Consider the following 16,457-nt stretch of genomic DNA (forward strand, 5'->3'; position numbering starts at 1 on the left):
ATGGCTTGAACTTTCCTCATATCAGGACAGATTTATTTAGACTTCTTATATGGTAGCTCAAGACTGTAAAAACAGGCCCCAGCAAAGATGGAGAAGATGTGCTGCCCTTCCCCACCTAACGTCAAAGATGAGCTGCATCCCTTCCAGCTGTTAGAGAACCACCACCCTACCAACAGGGTCCTCATACGGCTACTTGGAACCACTCTATTCCTTATTAGTTTGGGTCTTCAAACTGTTTAACAAAATATTAGGCACTTGACAATTTTAAAGGAGCTATGTTTAGACGATGTAGACCTGAGGGCACTGTTCTGTGATCTCCACAAAGTCCATGTAAAGAGCTGGCTTTAGAAGGACAAAAAAACAAAACAAAACAAAACAAAAAAGCACATGGGAGAAATAAAACAGAATGAACCATGCCCCTCAAAAGAAATAAATAAAGATAGATAGCAAGAAAAGAAGGAAGAGAGAGAGACAGACAGAAACAGAGACAAAGAGACAAAGAGAGACAGAGACAGAGACAGAGAAGGATGGCTTCATTTGACTGTGAAGCCTAGTAAAGTAGAGGCAAGAATAGAAACTGACGTGTTAGCTGACTTGCTTCTCTTCTTCTCTTGTACACCCACACTCTTGCCAGCCAAGCCTTTGTTCTTTAGCTTTGAGGTGAAGACAGAATTTGACCACTCCTCATATCATTCACCACTTTGTATAATCCTTTCCACCTAACACTGCACATGAGCTTCAAACTGTCTGCACGCTTCAGTTCTGCTATTCTACAGTGGACTCTGCATATTCATCCAGAATGGGAAAAAATAACACATATAAACACAAAGAAAATCCTTTGAAAAATAATTTACTGCTGAGCTGTATACTCATTCTTTTTGTCTTTGTCTTTTCTTCCTTTTAAATGTTTTGTCTGGAGATAGGCTTGCTACATCAACTCACTCTGTAGCCTAAGATGTTTTGAACTTGGTATCCTTACAATTCTACACCAACAGTGCTACTTTTCTTTCCTATTTTGAGACAGATACCCAATGTAGCTAAGTTAATCTCCAACTCAAAGAGATCTGCCTGCTTCTGCCTCTCTGGAGAGCTGTGACTAAAGGCTTCTACTTCCACACCTAGGTGTTTTGGGGTTTTGTTTTTGTTTCTTTGTTTTTTGTTTTTAACAAGATTTTGCTAAGTAGTCCAGGCTGACTTTAGGACTCCCAGGCTTGAGCCTCCCATCTCCAAGAATACAATCAAACACTACCAAGTCCAATGTATGAGAATTCTTTACCGTCACCTACAGGTACTGTGTGAGGCAGAATGCAAAGACGGGAAAAATGAAGGGGACAGAAGGAAAAGCCACCCTTTGATCTCACAGTCTTGTTGAACCCCAACACAATCAGCAGCGTTCGTCCTGAAATGGGGATAATACTCCTTTCATAAACAGATATTTCAAGTTAAATATAAATAATTCAAGCAACGACCCAGGCTGAAGGCCTGATGTGTGACTTAGATATGACCTTATTCCTTTCCTTTCTAGGAATCTCAAACAAGACTTCTAATTCTGTTTACAATAGATAACCTACCTTCTTGCACCCTGATGTGCTAGACTTTCACCTTATCAATTGTGAAACCCATCTCTTGGCATGTTAATGTTTTGTTTTGTTTTTCAAGACAGTGTTTCTCTGTGTAGCCATGGCTGTCCTGGACTCACTATGTAGACCAAGCTGGCATAAAACTCAATGATCCACCTGCCTCTGCCTCCTGAGTGTACGCTAACTTAATACATTAAATTTAAATATTCTGCTTGTGCGTTTACTATGGTAGCTCTGTGGAAAAGCACCTTTGTCTAAGCCAATGTGAAGACTAGGTTTGATTCTCATCACTAAAATTAAAAAAAAAAAAGGCTTGTGAAGGAAACTTCTTTCAAACTTTTTCTTGAGGCCAGATTCCAGAACTTGGGAGGCAGAGGTGGTCAGATCTCTGAGTCTAAGGCCAGCCTGGTCTACAGAATGAGTTCCAAGACAGCCAGCCCTAATCAGAGAAATCTTATCTTAAAAACAAAAACAAAAACAAACTTAATTTTTAAATTTACATGAGTTATATTTACAAACCCACATATATTTGCAGTGTTAAAAGTTAAAAGAGAATTAAAAAACATTCTTTATGTAAGTTTTTAAAAATAAACACATTATTACAAACAGCATATTGATTAAAAAAACTATAGTTTCTCCAAACAAAAATGGTTTCCCAAGCCGGGCATAGTGACACACACCTTTAATTACAGCCCTTGGGAGGCAGAGGCAGGCGGATCGCTGTGAGTTCAAGGCCAGCCTGATTTACAAAGCAAGTCCAGGACAGTCAAGGCTACACAGAGAAACCCTGTCTCAAAGGAACCAAAAAAAAAAAAAAAAAAAAAAAAAAAAAGACTTCACATTTTTGTGAACATATTTAATATTTACCTTGGCAGTAAAAAGCTGAAATGTTAAATCAACTTCTGTGTTTAGTCTTTTGAGGTAAGTTGCTTCTACTGGAGTAAATGAAGAAAACCTGGCATCGTACAAATATACAATAACAAAACAAAGGGCACTTTAGTTCACCTTTTCAGGTGATCACGGAAGAAAAGTACTAAACTTGAAGCAGAAACAACAGCCTGGAAGTCTGCTGACTTGGCTGATGGAAGCACACCTCACTAGAGGATGTAGAGAGCAGGGAAGGCCCAGGGGAGGGGCGCCTGTTTCCTGCCTCCCTTCCCTGTTTTCATCTTCCATCACTTCTGAAGGCAAGACAAGACCAAGACGGAATTCAAGTTTCTACTGGCTGATACCAAGTTCCGAATGAAGCTCCCTTATGACTGGGGTTTTCTGGATCGGAAATTCAGAAGGTTCCCAGCTGTCTGTAGTAATCCTCAAGCCCGCACACTCCCTTCCCTCCTCTGAGTGCCCACGGCGTCTCTGACATCCACACTGTGTTCAGTGCAGCTCTTGAGTTTTGCCATCTTCCAGGACTGATTACTGAAGTACCAAGACCTTAAGTCCTATGCTATAGGAGGTCTCATATTAACCGATTCCTCCTTAATCAGGTTCACAGCCCATAATTCTTGATCCTGCTCTTTCTAGATACACTCACTTTCTCAGTTCCTGGCATTGATGGAACCTGAGCAAATAAGATGGTTCCTGGGACCCTGAGGCAACTCAGCATAAGTCGACACTATAAGTTGATCTTCATAGTAATATTACTTAAACCATAGAACAATATGCACGGATTCTTAGAATGTTTGCCATTGTTGACACCAAATACTGAAGGGAAAAGTGTCTGTCTGATGTTCTATGCATCACAAGTTTTGAAAGGTTATCACCTTGAAAACAGCTTCTACCGCTACTGTTTTATTTTATTCCACACAATTGTCATGAACACCTCTGCAAAGGACCTGAGCAAATCTCAGTGTTATTGTATAAACGCTCAAAGTATTCTTTCATTTTGCACTTCGACCTTTTCCTCCAAAACATTATTGTCAAACAGTAGAGAGATTTCAAGACTGGGAAATTCTATGGAATCCTGTAGTACAATTTAGTGAACAAGGAAGAGGTTTTACGTCTTTCCTTCCGCATTGTCCACCACATTGCACCTTTCCTCCTTGTGCACTCTCTTTTCTTTCTTTACCCCTTTTTTACACTCTCTTTTCCTTTATTGCTTCTGTTCTTCTCCCTGTCTAGTGTTCAGTCTTGGGCCTATGTACATATCACTGTAGCCACATTTCTCCTTAGATTCGGTTCTTTTCTGGAACCATCCATCTTTGTATCACATGGGTACTTTTTTCATACAGTTAGGGATTCTGTTTATTATGCCATGGAACAGATTGGAAAGCAGACGAATTTCCAGATTTTTGACTTTTAAACTTTTAAGACTATCTCCCCTAGAGAAAAGTAATTCTTTTTGGGAACATATGTTGGCTGCTACAATTGTGAATTTTTAGTCTAAGTCAAAAGGAAAAGAACAGAAAGAAAATTGAGTACTCAAACTTTTATTATGGAGAATTTTCCCTTTAATATTAAACAAAGCCAGCATCTTGCTGCAGTGCTATGGTACTGTCTCTGTTTTCTGGGGCTACAATGAGAAAACACTGAAAATTAAAGAATAACATTTTGGTCAGGCCCTTTAATCCCAGCACTCAGGAGGCAGAGGCAGGTTCTCTATGAGTCTGAGGCTTCTAGAGGCAAGAACCCTAAGATAAAGGTGTCAACAAGGTTGGTTCCTGTTGAGATCAAGACCTCTCTGCACTTGGAGAGCATCACTTTCCCCCTGTCTCCTCACATGGCTATCTTGTTCAGCCTGTCTGTCTTTCAGCCTTAGCTTACAAGGCCGAAGTTACATTGTGTCAGGGCCTGTCTTCATGCTGTCATTTTAACTTAAGTAGCCCTTTAGAGATAGATTGCACAAACATGTTCATTTTCTGAGGGACCAGGTGATGATTTCAGTGTCTTCAGGTTGTGCTGAGACAACGCCTTTGTATGACCCTATAATATATTCCAATGCTTCAAGAATCTAAACAGAGGATGTCTGCTTCCTAGAAGATGAAGTAAACATCCTTTACACCATCTTTCTGTTGACTATAACGATGGGAATTGCATACTTAACAGAAAAGTTCTGAAAGACACAGAAGAAGTTTAACCAGAGAGGAAGCAGCTCTATACCCCAGAAATGACATAGAAAAAAGTTTTCTGGGTTAAGTTTTTGCCTTATATAGTACTTTTCCCTATGTGTGAAGATTATGTTATAAAAAAAAAGATGCCTGAGACCATCACTGAACAGCATATACTATACTTTTTCCTGTATATACATAAGTTAAAGATTAATTTACATGTGAGGTACAGTAAGAAATAACAGCAACAATAACATAATAATATATTGTGATAAAAGTTATGTAAATATGGTCTCTCAATATCTTATTACATTTTCACCTTGGCCTTAAAGCATTTGATAGCTTCTCTGTCACATGCCTGACATGTAATAAGTGTGTAAATACAAACATTAAATTACAAGTGGCTCAGCAGTTAAGAGTGATGCTGCTCTTGTAGGGGACCTAAATTCAGTTTCTCGCATCCACATCCATCAGCTCCAGAGAAATAAATCAGAGCCTCTGACCTCCAAGGGAATCTGAACATACCTCCTCCCCAACACATACATAATACAAATACAGAAAGACAATAAACCTCAATAAAAAAAGAAATAAAAACACAATGCTGAGCTAACGCTAGTTAAATTTACTAGTGGCTATGGTTGGTTCACAGGCCACACTGAGGAGATATTTCAGACTGTTACATTGGAGCTAGAGGTATATAGTTCAGTAGTAGAGTTCTTGCCTAAAGTGTACAATGGCTGGACTCAATCTCCAGTACAAAAGCAGGGAGAGAGAGGGAGAGAGACAGAGAGAGACAGAGAGAGAGAGAGAGAGAGAGAGAGAGAGAGAGAGAGAGAGAGAGAGAGAGATGGATGGAGAGAGAGAGAGGGAGGGAGAGAGAGAGAGAGAGAGAGAGAGAGAGAGAGAGAGAGAGAGAGAGAGAGAGAGAGAGCGCTCCTGAGAGATGTGTATTGGTACTTGCTTGTCATAACTGACACCCTGAGTTCAATCTTCAGTCCCTAGGACCCATATGATTGAATGAGAAGACTGGCCTCTATGACTCCTAGACCTCCCACAGGTACTATGCCAAATCACAGCCAATTAGTTAATTAATTAATTAAATAAAAATTTAAAGTGTTCAAAAATTTTACTATAAATAGCAGAATGTAGAAAGACATAAAGGAAGGTGGTTTCTACAATTTAATAGAATTCATAAAATATGAACTCCAGAGACTTAGTAAATTATGTGTTAATGTAATCCATATTAAGTAAAGTTTCCTAGGTAATAACAAATTGGGTGGTTGATAGATTGGATAGGAGGATACATATGTTATATTATTTTGTGTGGCATTGAAAGCTTTTCATATAGAAGGCTAGTGCTCTGATATTGAGGTACATTCATTTAAAGAACTGGCTTGTGTGATTAGGCATACTCTCAGGTCCCAATACACACACAAGAAAGATTTCAGACTGTTATATTGGGTCTAGATGTATAGTTCAGTGGTGGAGTTCTTGCTTAAAATGTACAAGACCTGGTCTTGATCTACAGTTCAAGAACAGGGAGAAAGAAAGGGAGAGAGAGAAACAAGAGACAGAGAGAGAGAGAGAGAGAGAGAGAGAGAGAGAGAGAGAGAGAGAAATGAATGAGGAAACAAGAAAGAAAGAGACAGAGAAAGCAAGAGGGAGAGAGCTGCCTCTTTACATTTTCAGATTTTGCAGTTAACATGGCAGCCCTACCAATGAGCCAGTGTTGCTGATGGGTAGTTATTTCCTCTGAATTGAAATGTTTTCCCCCTGGAGAGAGGAGGATGACTTAAGACCGAGACAGTAGAACTCCCAGGTAACTAAGGAGCTCCTCTAGGAAACAGGGTTCACATTCTATAAGCATTGGCTGGAGAAAGGAGATTCTGAACACCTGACCACCACAAGCTGCCTGAATACACGTAATTCAGGGAGCTCTTCCCTGTGTTGGCTTTTTAGTGATGTGTGTTTTAGAGGCATCTGTAGCTAACCCCTCCTCTGTGTTCTTGCAAGTAAGTCATCAACTCCCTGCTTCACTAAGCTCGCCTTGAATGGAATCTTGTCTCTAGGCTGCCATCAATGCTCTATCCAGGGCAAAGACAGATACCTATCTTCCAGGGAAACTCCCATGACAGCTGTAGTTCAAGTCCAAGGGCCACACTGATGGCTGAATAATAATGTTTTGATCTCGGGAACTCAGTCTTCTGTTCCTTTTAATTGTACCTCTGATGGACAGGGCCTGCACACATTAACAATGCTAATCTGCTTCGTTATTCTAATTAGTTTTAAATTTTGCATACAAATGAATGGGTTTCATGACAAAATTTTTATGACAGAACTTTTTCTTGTTGCTCCTCATGGACCACTTCTTCCCTTTGTCTATTTTCTTTTTCTCTCTGTATTCTATTACTTTCTCTCTCTTTTCCCATGTCCTCCCTTAAGATCTTCCTTTCTTGTGAACCCTTTTCTTATTTCATGGTTTCAGTCCCCCACATGTATATACATATATAAAATTAAAATCTAAGATGCACATATGAGAGAAAAACACATGGGTTGTCTACATCTGGCTTATTTCAGTTAAAATCCATCTCACTTTCCAGTTCCATCTATTTTATTTCAAATGTGAGTGTTTTATTTTATATTTTTATAGCTGAGTAAAGTTCATTGTGTGTATATATATATATATATATATATATATATATATATATATATATATATATATCACATGTTGAATTCATTTATCTCCATTGTGTTTTCTTGTTTTTTTCTTTCTCGTCCCTTTAAGCTGTTATCTCCATAATCTTTTTTCTACTTTCCTGTTATATGTACATACACACACATATATGTCATATGAAGAATCTAGTTCATATTTATATTATATTTGTGGGTTGTAAGCCAGGGAGATACTGTACACATAAGTACAGAGGTTTCACAAAAATTAAAAATATAATTAGCACACTAGCCACCTATACCACCTTAGGTTATATCTACAGGGCTTTAGGTCTTTCCATAGAGATACTGCCACATCCATGTTTATTGCTGCACTATTCTCAAGAACTAAGAAATGTAAACATCCTATTCTACAGAAAAGCACAGCAGGATGAACATAGTGGACCTATATAGACCATAAACTGAAAATTTTGGACGATAACAGAAGTGAAACTCTCAGATCTGAGAGCTTATAGCTATTAGACAATATACTATGACATGATTCATAAAAGCAAAAATTGATGAGTGGCTGTATCAAAATTAAAAACATTTGCCCTTTGAAAGACTTGTTGTTGAGAGAATGAAAGGACAGTTTTACAGACTGGGAGAGCATTTGCATTCTATGTACTTATCAAGGAGAGACAAAGAATTCTCAAGTAACCAATGTTAGAGAGACCAGTTCCAATCTGAAAATGAGCCAAACACATGAAAACAGTTCTTGAGAGCATATAATATGTGTTCAACCTTACTAGTCATTTCACTAAGGCTATATCTGCTAAGACAATTAAGTGTACAGTTACAAAAATCATCCTGCAACTAAATTTCTCATCATATGTTCCACAGAAATGAATACCGATTCATGCTAAATTTGTGTCAGTTTTTCAGAGCAGCAATTGTTACAATAGTGAAAATATGTAAGCAACCAAAATGTCAATTTGTGAGTTAATAATTAAACATCCTATCTCCATAGAATACCATTATTGATTACAATCAATACCATATCCAGGACTTAGCAGAAAAGGAAATACTTCTAAACACAAAATTTGATAGATTTAAAGAGCTTTATGCTAAGTGAGCAACAATATCAGTAAGTCATATACTATCTGATCTCATTTATGTGCTTAGATAATAGTCTTTAAGTGAAAAAATATGGGGAGGGAATGCTGATTAATGGCTGTCCAGGATGGCTACAGTGAGGGCGAGAAAGGGAGCGGGCATGCTATAAAGAGGTGCCACAAGTGAGAACTTTGCAGTGAGGAAACTATTTTGTATTTTGGCTGAAGTAGTATTTATGAATGTACATGTCTAATTAACTCATATAGAAGTATCCACATGTGTGCTGATGTTAAACTTCTAGTTTTGCTATGACACTGTATGTCATAAAAAAAAAAGATATTGAGAAGAACTGGGCAAAAGGGACATAAGACCTCTGTGCAATTTCTGTAATTACTTGTACATTTAGCTATTTCAAAGAAAGAGCTTAAGCACATGGCTAAACTGGATCAGACAAAATGCTGAATTCACTCCTCTGTTTCGTTGTTGTCCAACTATTTCAGGAGTGATTAGATGAGAGTAATGAGGGAAGGCAGCTGGCCAGCGAGCAGGTCAGATACGTGACTGCTCAGTCGATAAGCAAGCCCTACTCCAGGGCTTAGTCCGGGCATGGATTTGGAAAAGAAACATTACCAAAACTTGAACATAAATAATTACTTAGAGATGTACATTTTTATTCCCAAACAATGAATTATTACAAAAACCTAAGCCAACCAAGCAAAAAACCTACAACGAGTCCCCTGCATTCCCATTACTTCTGCTGTTCCCACATTAGCTGTGTCACTAATCGAGGCTGATAGGAATATTTTCATGTTTCCAAAGATCATGGTGAGATTAAACGTTTGTCTGTTTTTCATTTTTTTTCCTGTTCTTTACTTCCTATGCTTTAAGATTAGTGGCTCATTCCAAATATCTTTCTGGTTAGAGTTTTCTGACTTTGGTAGCTGGTGCCCTAATTGAACAGACATATGGGTGCTGTCTGTCCCGTCTCATCCACTTGCAGGGGTGAGTGACTTTTGACTCACTTGAGAGTCATTTTCATCCTCTGTGAAGTGGACTTATACTATTTTTATAATCTAGATGTAATATAGGTTGTCTCTAATTATATGAAATGGGAGGGCACTATGAAGAAAACCAAAGGGAAGTTCACACAAGCCCAAGAAATTTCCTCTGGTAGGCTCACACAAAAGACAAAAATCTAGTCAAGAGTCTAGAAGATCGCATTCCGAGAGCTCTAGCAAACTGCGAAATCAGGCGTCTATCAATTGAATCAGAGCCCGTAGACAGAAAATGGCGGAGGATAAAATGGGAAGGAGACTTTTTAGGCTGTTTTGAGGTGATTGGTGGTCTCCCAAAGTGAATGAAGGATGAAACCACATCACACTGATTCTGGGACCTCAAGAGACAGCGATTCCTATGATACCACCTGAAAGAAAGGCGTGACAGAGTGATATGATAAGAAAGCAGAATAGAAAATTGCCATGCTGACTTAAAGCTTATGCAGGCACCATCTAGCTTTGTCTTGTCCTGAAGAGGGAAAACACAATTCGGTACCAGATTCTACGGGCAGCGTTAGTAGAGCTGGTACATGGATAGTTCGCCTCCAGCTCTCTCACCTTCTCTTGGCATCACAGATTTCAGTAGTAACGATGTCTACAGTTGGGGGACAAGTCACTGTGGGCTCATGAAGCATGTAGAGCTTGAAATAAAATGTTCCTTGTACACAAGCAATTTAAAAGCTTTTGAACTGACTCACATGAGAAGTATTTATTCTGCTGTGTCTAGGCTGAAAGGACCGATGATAAAGATATCTTATTATTTTTTGATGAACATAAATTCTAAGATTTACTTCTTTGCGCAAGTTTTATTTCCTGTGAGTAAAAACAAAGACACAAATAGTCTAAATTAGCAATATTTTAGTGGTTGTGTTGGAACAAAGAAATATGGGCAAAGAACACATTATAGATCACAAAAATCTCAGGGAAAGTAACATATTAAATGAGATGTACATTTGCAAGGATGGTGAGGACAGTTCTAAAAGACAAGTCATGAGGGAATTAGTAATTTTTGAAATAAACACTGAGAGAAAATTCCTTCCATGTTTCCTCTGTAATGAATGTCTAAGTGGTTTAAGAAGGTTAATGTGGGGCTTTAATCATTTCTATAGCTTTGTGTGCTTTTAATTTGTGCTGAACAGATGATGTTGGATTTTAACCACTAGCTCTACTAGACATGTGCTACCCATACCAAAGCAGAATTGATATTTGTTAAATGGTGTGAAATAAACCAAATTAAAGGCATTTAGATATGAATAAGAAATGATTAATTCACCTCCAGTGTGAAGCATTGTGAATATGATACTCTTTTAATGTAATACAAGATATGTGATTAAAATGTGACCTGACTTCTTCTTCTTCTTCTTCTTCTTCTTCTTCTTCTTCTTATTATTATTATTATTATTATTATTATTATTATTATTATTATTATTATTATTATTATTTGGTTCTTCAAGACCAAAGGTTTCTCTGTGTAGCCTTGGCTGTCCTGGACTCACTTTGTAGACCAGGCTGGCCTCAAACTCACAGTTATCCACCTGCCTCTGCCTCCTGAGTGGTGGGGTTACAGGTGTGCACCACCATGCTCAGCTTTCTGACTTTGTTTTTCTAATGTTGCTTCTAAGACCAGTTTGGTCATACTTTAAATTTCAAAAGTTTAAGGCATACCTTTTGGTTCTACTTCTATATACTTATTAATTCAGATTGCCCCTGAATGCCAACAATATGCTACAGATTACCGGGAAGAAGAATAAAATTAGTTTTCATAGAAGAACTTAGAGCTTTACATCCTCATCCACAGGCAGGAGAGAGAGAGAGAGAGAGAGAGAGAGAGAGAGAGAGAGAGAGAGAGAGAGAGAGAGAGAGAGAGAGAGAGCTTTCAATTTATCATTTGCACCCAGGTGCTGAGTTTTTTTCTTTTTTTAAAATTTTTTTTATTAATTTATTCTTGTTACATCTCAATGGTTATGCCATCCCTTGTATCCTCCCATTCTTCCCTCCCTCCCATTTTCCCCTTATTCCCCTCCCCTATGACTGTTCCTGAGGGGAATTACCTCCCCCTGTAGATGCTCATAGGGTATCAAGTCTCTTCTTGGTAACCTGCTGTCCTTCCTCTGAGTGCCACCAGGTCTCCCGCTCCAGGAGACATGGTCAAAGTTGAGGCACCAGAGTATGTGAGAAAGTAATATCCTACTCTCCACTCTACTGTGGAGAGTGTTCTGTCCATTGTCTAGATCTGGGTAGGAGTTTAAGGTTTAACGCCTGTATTGTCCTTGGCTGGTGCCTTAGTTTGAGCGGGACCCTTGTGCCCAAATCTGCCTATCATAATGTTCTACTTGTAGGCTTCTAGGACCCTCTGGGTCCTTCTACTTTGCCATTCTCCCATGCTTCTCTCATCTAGAGTCCCACTAGAATGTCCTCCCCTCTGTCTCAGTTTCTTGTTAAGTGAAGGCTTTTGTGGGACACGCCCTTTGGGCTAATATGCAGATATAAGTGAGTATATACCATTTGAGTCTTTCTGCTTCTGGGTTAATTCACTCATTATGATCATTTCTAGTTCAATCCATTTATCCACAAATTTTGGGAATTCCTTGTTTTTAATTGCTGAATAGTATTCCATAGTGTATATGTACCACAGTTTCTTTATCCATTCTTCTATTGAGGGACACTTAGGCTGTTTCCATGTTCTGGCTATTATGAATAAGGCTGCTATGAACATGGTTGAGCAAATTTTCTTGTTGTGTGCTGGAGCATCTTCTGGGTATATTCCAAGGAGTGGAATAGCTGGGTCTTGAGGAAGCCCTATTCCCAGTTTTCTGAGATAGCACCAGATAGATTTCCAAAGTGGTTGTACTAGTTTGCATTCCCACCAGCAATCAAGGAGTGTTCCTCTCTCCCCAGATCCTCGCCAGCATGTGCTGTCACTTGAATTTTTGATCTTAGCCATTCTGATGGGTGTAAGATGGAATCTCAGAGTTGTTTTGATTTGCATTTCCCCAATGACTAAGGAGGTTGAGCATTTCTTTAAGTGTTTCTCAGCCATTTGATATTCCTCTGTTGAGAATTCTGTTTAGTTCCAAGCCCCATTTCTCAATTGGGTTATTTGGTTTGGTGGTGTTTAATTTCTTGAGTTCTTTATATATTTTGGATATTAGACCTTTGTCAGATGTAGGGTTGGTGAAGATCTTTTCCCAGTCTGTAGGCTGTTGCTGTGTTCTCTTGACAGTGTCTCCTGCCATACAGAAACTTCTCAGCCTCATGAGGTCCCATTTATTAATTGTTGACATTAAGGCCTTGGCTGTTGGTGTTCTGTTCAGGAAGTTGTCTCCTGTGCCAACATGTTCCAGTCTCTTCCCCACTTTTTCTTCTAAGTGACTTAGTGTCTCTGGTTTTATGTTGAGGTCTTTAATCCACTTGGATTTGAGTTTTGTGCAAGGTGACAAATATGGGTCCAGTTGAATTTTTTTTACACATAGACATCCAGTTAGACCAACACCATTTGTTGAAGATGCTATTTTTTTTCCCATTGAATAGATTTGGCTTCTTTGTCGAAAATCAAGTGACCATATGTGTGTGGGTTCATGTCTGGGTCTTCGATTCAATTCCACTGATCAACCAGCCTGTTGCTGTCCCAGTACCATGCTGTTTTAATTACTATTGCTTTATAGTACAGTTTGAGATCAGGTATGGAGATTCCTCCGGAGCACCTTTTGTTGTACAAGATTGTTTTCACTATTCTGGGTTTTTTGTTTTTTCATATGAAGTTCAGAATTGAACTTTCAATATCTTTAAAAAACTGTATAGGTATTTTGATAGGGATTGCATTGAATCTGTAGATTGCTTTTGGTAGGATGGCCATTTTTACTATGTTAATTCTCCCGATCCATGAGCAAAAAAAAAAATCATTCCATTTTCTCATGTCATCTTCAATCTCTTTCTTCAGAGTTTTGAATTTTTTTCAAACAAGTCCTTCACTTGCTTAGTTAGAGTAACTCCTAAGTACTTTATATTGTTTGTGGCTAATGTGAAGGGTGTAGTTTTCCTAATTTCTTCCTCTGCAAGCTTATCATTTGTGTATAGGAAGGCTACAGACTTTTTTGAGTTAATTTTGTATCCAGCCAATTTGCTGAAGGTGTTTATCAGCTGTAGGAGTTCTCTGGTGGAATTTTGAGGGTCACTTATGTAGACTATCATATCATCTGCAAATAGGGATAATTTGACTTCCTCCTTTCCCATTTGAATACCCTTAATCTCCTTTTGTTGTCTTATTGCCCTGGCTAGAACTTCGAGTACTATATTGAAGAAATATAACGAGAGTGGGTAGCCTTGCCTTGTTCTCAATTTTAGAGGAATTTCCTTGAGTATCTCACCATTTACTTTGATTTTGGCTATTGGCTTGCTGTATATAGCTTTTATTATGTTGAGGAAAGTGCCTTGTATCCCTGATCTTTCTAAAACTTTAAACATGAATGAGTGTTGGATTTTATCAAATGCTTTCTCTGCATCTAAAGAGATGTTCATGTAGTTTTTTATTTTCAGTTTGTTTATATGGTGGATTACATTGATGGATTTCTGAATATTAAACCATCCCTGCATGCCTGGAATGAAGCCTATTTGGTCATGATGAATGATATCTTTGATGTGTTCTTGTATTCGTTTTGCAAGTATTTTATTTAGTATTTTTGCATCGATGTTCATAAGAGAAATTGGTCTGAAATTCTCTTTCTTTGTTGAGTCTTTGTGAGGTTTAGGTATCAATGAGACTATGGCCTCATAGAATGAATTTGGTAATGTTCCATCCCTTTCTATCTTTTGGAGTAGCTTGAAGAGTATCAGTATTAGCTCGCCCTTGAAGGTCTGGTAGAATTCTGCACTGAAACCATCGGACCTTGGGCTTTTTTTGGTTGGGAGACTATCAGTGATTGCTTCAATTTCTGTAGGGGAAATGGGACTATTTAGCTTGTTAATCTGTTCTTCACTCAACTTTGGCAATAGAAATTGTTCAAGAAAATCGTCCATTTCCCTTGGATTTTCAAATTTTGTGGCATATATGCCTTCAAAGTAGGATCTTATGATTCTTTGTATTTCTTCAACGTCTGTTGTTATGTCTCTTTTTTCATTTCTGATTTTGTTGATTTCAATACTGTCTCCCTGCCTTTTAGTTAGTTTGGCTAACAGTCTGTCTATCTTGTTGATTTTCTCAAAGAATGAGGTCTTGGTTTTGTTGATTCTTTGGACTGTTTTCTTAGTTTCTAATTTGTTAATTTCACCCCTGACTTTGATTATTTCCAGACCTCTTCTCCTTTTGGGCGTTTCTGCTTCTTTTTTTTCTAGGGCTTCCAGTTGTGTCGTTAAGGTGTTTATGTGTGATGCTTCCAATTTCTTTTTAAAGGCACTTAGTGCTATGAATTTTCCTCTTAGCACTGCTTTCAATGTATCCCACAAATTGGGTATGTTGTTCCTTCATTTTCATTGAATTTCAGAAACTCCTTGATTTCTTTCTTTTTTTCTTCCCTGACCCAGGTGTCATTTAGCAGAGAGTTGTTTAGTTTCCACATACGTGTAGGCTTTTTGTTATTTCTGTTGTTGTTGAATTGCAGCCTAAGCCCATGGTGATCTGATAGGATACAATCAGATAGGATTTCAATCCTCTTGTATCTGTTGAGGCTTTCTTTGTGAACTACGATGTGATCAATTTTGGAGAAGGTTCCATGGGATTCAGAGAAGAAGGTATATTCTTTCTTGTTTGGGTGCAAGGTTCTATAGATATCTGTTAGATCCATTTGACCCATGGCATTGGTTAATGATGTTATTTCTCGGCTTAGTTTCTGTTTCAATGACTTGTCCTTCAATGAGAGTGGGGTGTTGAAGTCTTCAACTATTATTGTGTGGGGATCAATGTGTGGTTTAAGCCTTTTTAGCAAATCTTTTACAAATGTGGATGTGCTTGTATTGGGAGCATACATGTAAAACATCTTTTTCTTAATCTGGAAAGTTCCACAGAAAGCATGAAGGAATGCATTAAAAAAAAAGTTTATTTTCCTGTGAGTGACTGAAAATCTAAACTCACATTACTTAACTAGATTCCAAAGTTCAGGGCAAGTAGTAGAAAGATCCCTAATTTAAAATTTAATTATTTATAAAATGTAAGCCTTTGCCCTCAACCTGTGAAATTTTAAAATAAGTAAGTAAGCTTCCAGGTTTCCTTGTCAGATTATCTCATGTGGAATGAGTCTTTATTCATATTGCCAGGACCTGTAGTGGAGCCCAATGAGGCTGTGGGTGTGAATTATGCAAAAAGTCCTGGGTTAAATCCCCAGCACCAGAACAAAAAGCAAACAAGAACAAGAAGAAAAGAATAGACGGGAAGGAGAAAAGAGCACATTTGTAAGGCAAGGGAATATTTTTGTCTCTTAGTGAAGATTTGAATCTTTAAGACTGTTGAAATAAACAGCAATAGATGGATTACAAGGAGAAAAACTACATGGATTTATTAATATTCATATGTATACAGGAGCCACACAAAATATGAAGTACAAAGAAGGCCCAGATGATCGACACTTATATGGAAAGATGGAGGTGAGGAAACTGTTGGTAAATTTCACTAGGGTAATAAATAATTTGTAGGGGGGAATGAGTGAGCTCATGGTGGCTGGGGAAAAATTCTTCTAGGCTTTATGTGATGGTATTTAATTTTCAATCTCTGTCTGTAGTCTGTTTAATCTTCCTTGATTAAAAGGATTTCTCATCTTTAAATAGTAACTTAGATTGGTATTTTTATTTTTTTGTTGCTATTTTGAAAACCAAGTCATTTGTAAGAATTTGGCCCTTGGCTCTTGGTTCTGGGCTTAGAGAAGGCACTCATATTCATAGCATGGGAAGAAAGATGAAGAAATCATCCTGAGTGTCTCTTTCTCTTCTTATGAAGTGACTATTGTCATGAGACTCTACCTTCACGATCTCACCTGACTCAAATTCCAAAGGTTCTCCCCAATACCACTGACCTATAACTT

At 38.1% G+C, this 16,457-nt stretch overlaps 1 protein-coding gene across 2 annotated transcripts in view; it reads left to right on the forward strand.

Annotated features, from left to right (window-relative positions):
• The window catches only part of LOC311604363 (solute carrier family 7 member 13-like), a 136,184-nt gene that overhangs the window by 60,703 nt on the left and 59,024 nt on the right, over positions 1-16,457 (forward strand). The window lies entirely within an intron of this gene.

The sequence above is a fragment of the Acomys minous genome (assembly GCF_964271855.1).
Source record: "Acomys minous genome assembly, chromosome: 1".
In the NCBI taxonomy this organism is placed as follows: domain Eukaryota; kingdom Metazoa; phylum Chordata; class Mammalia; order Rodentia; family Muridae; genus Acomys; species Acomys minous.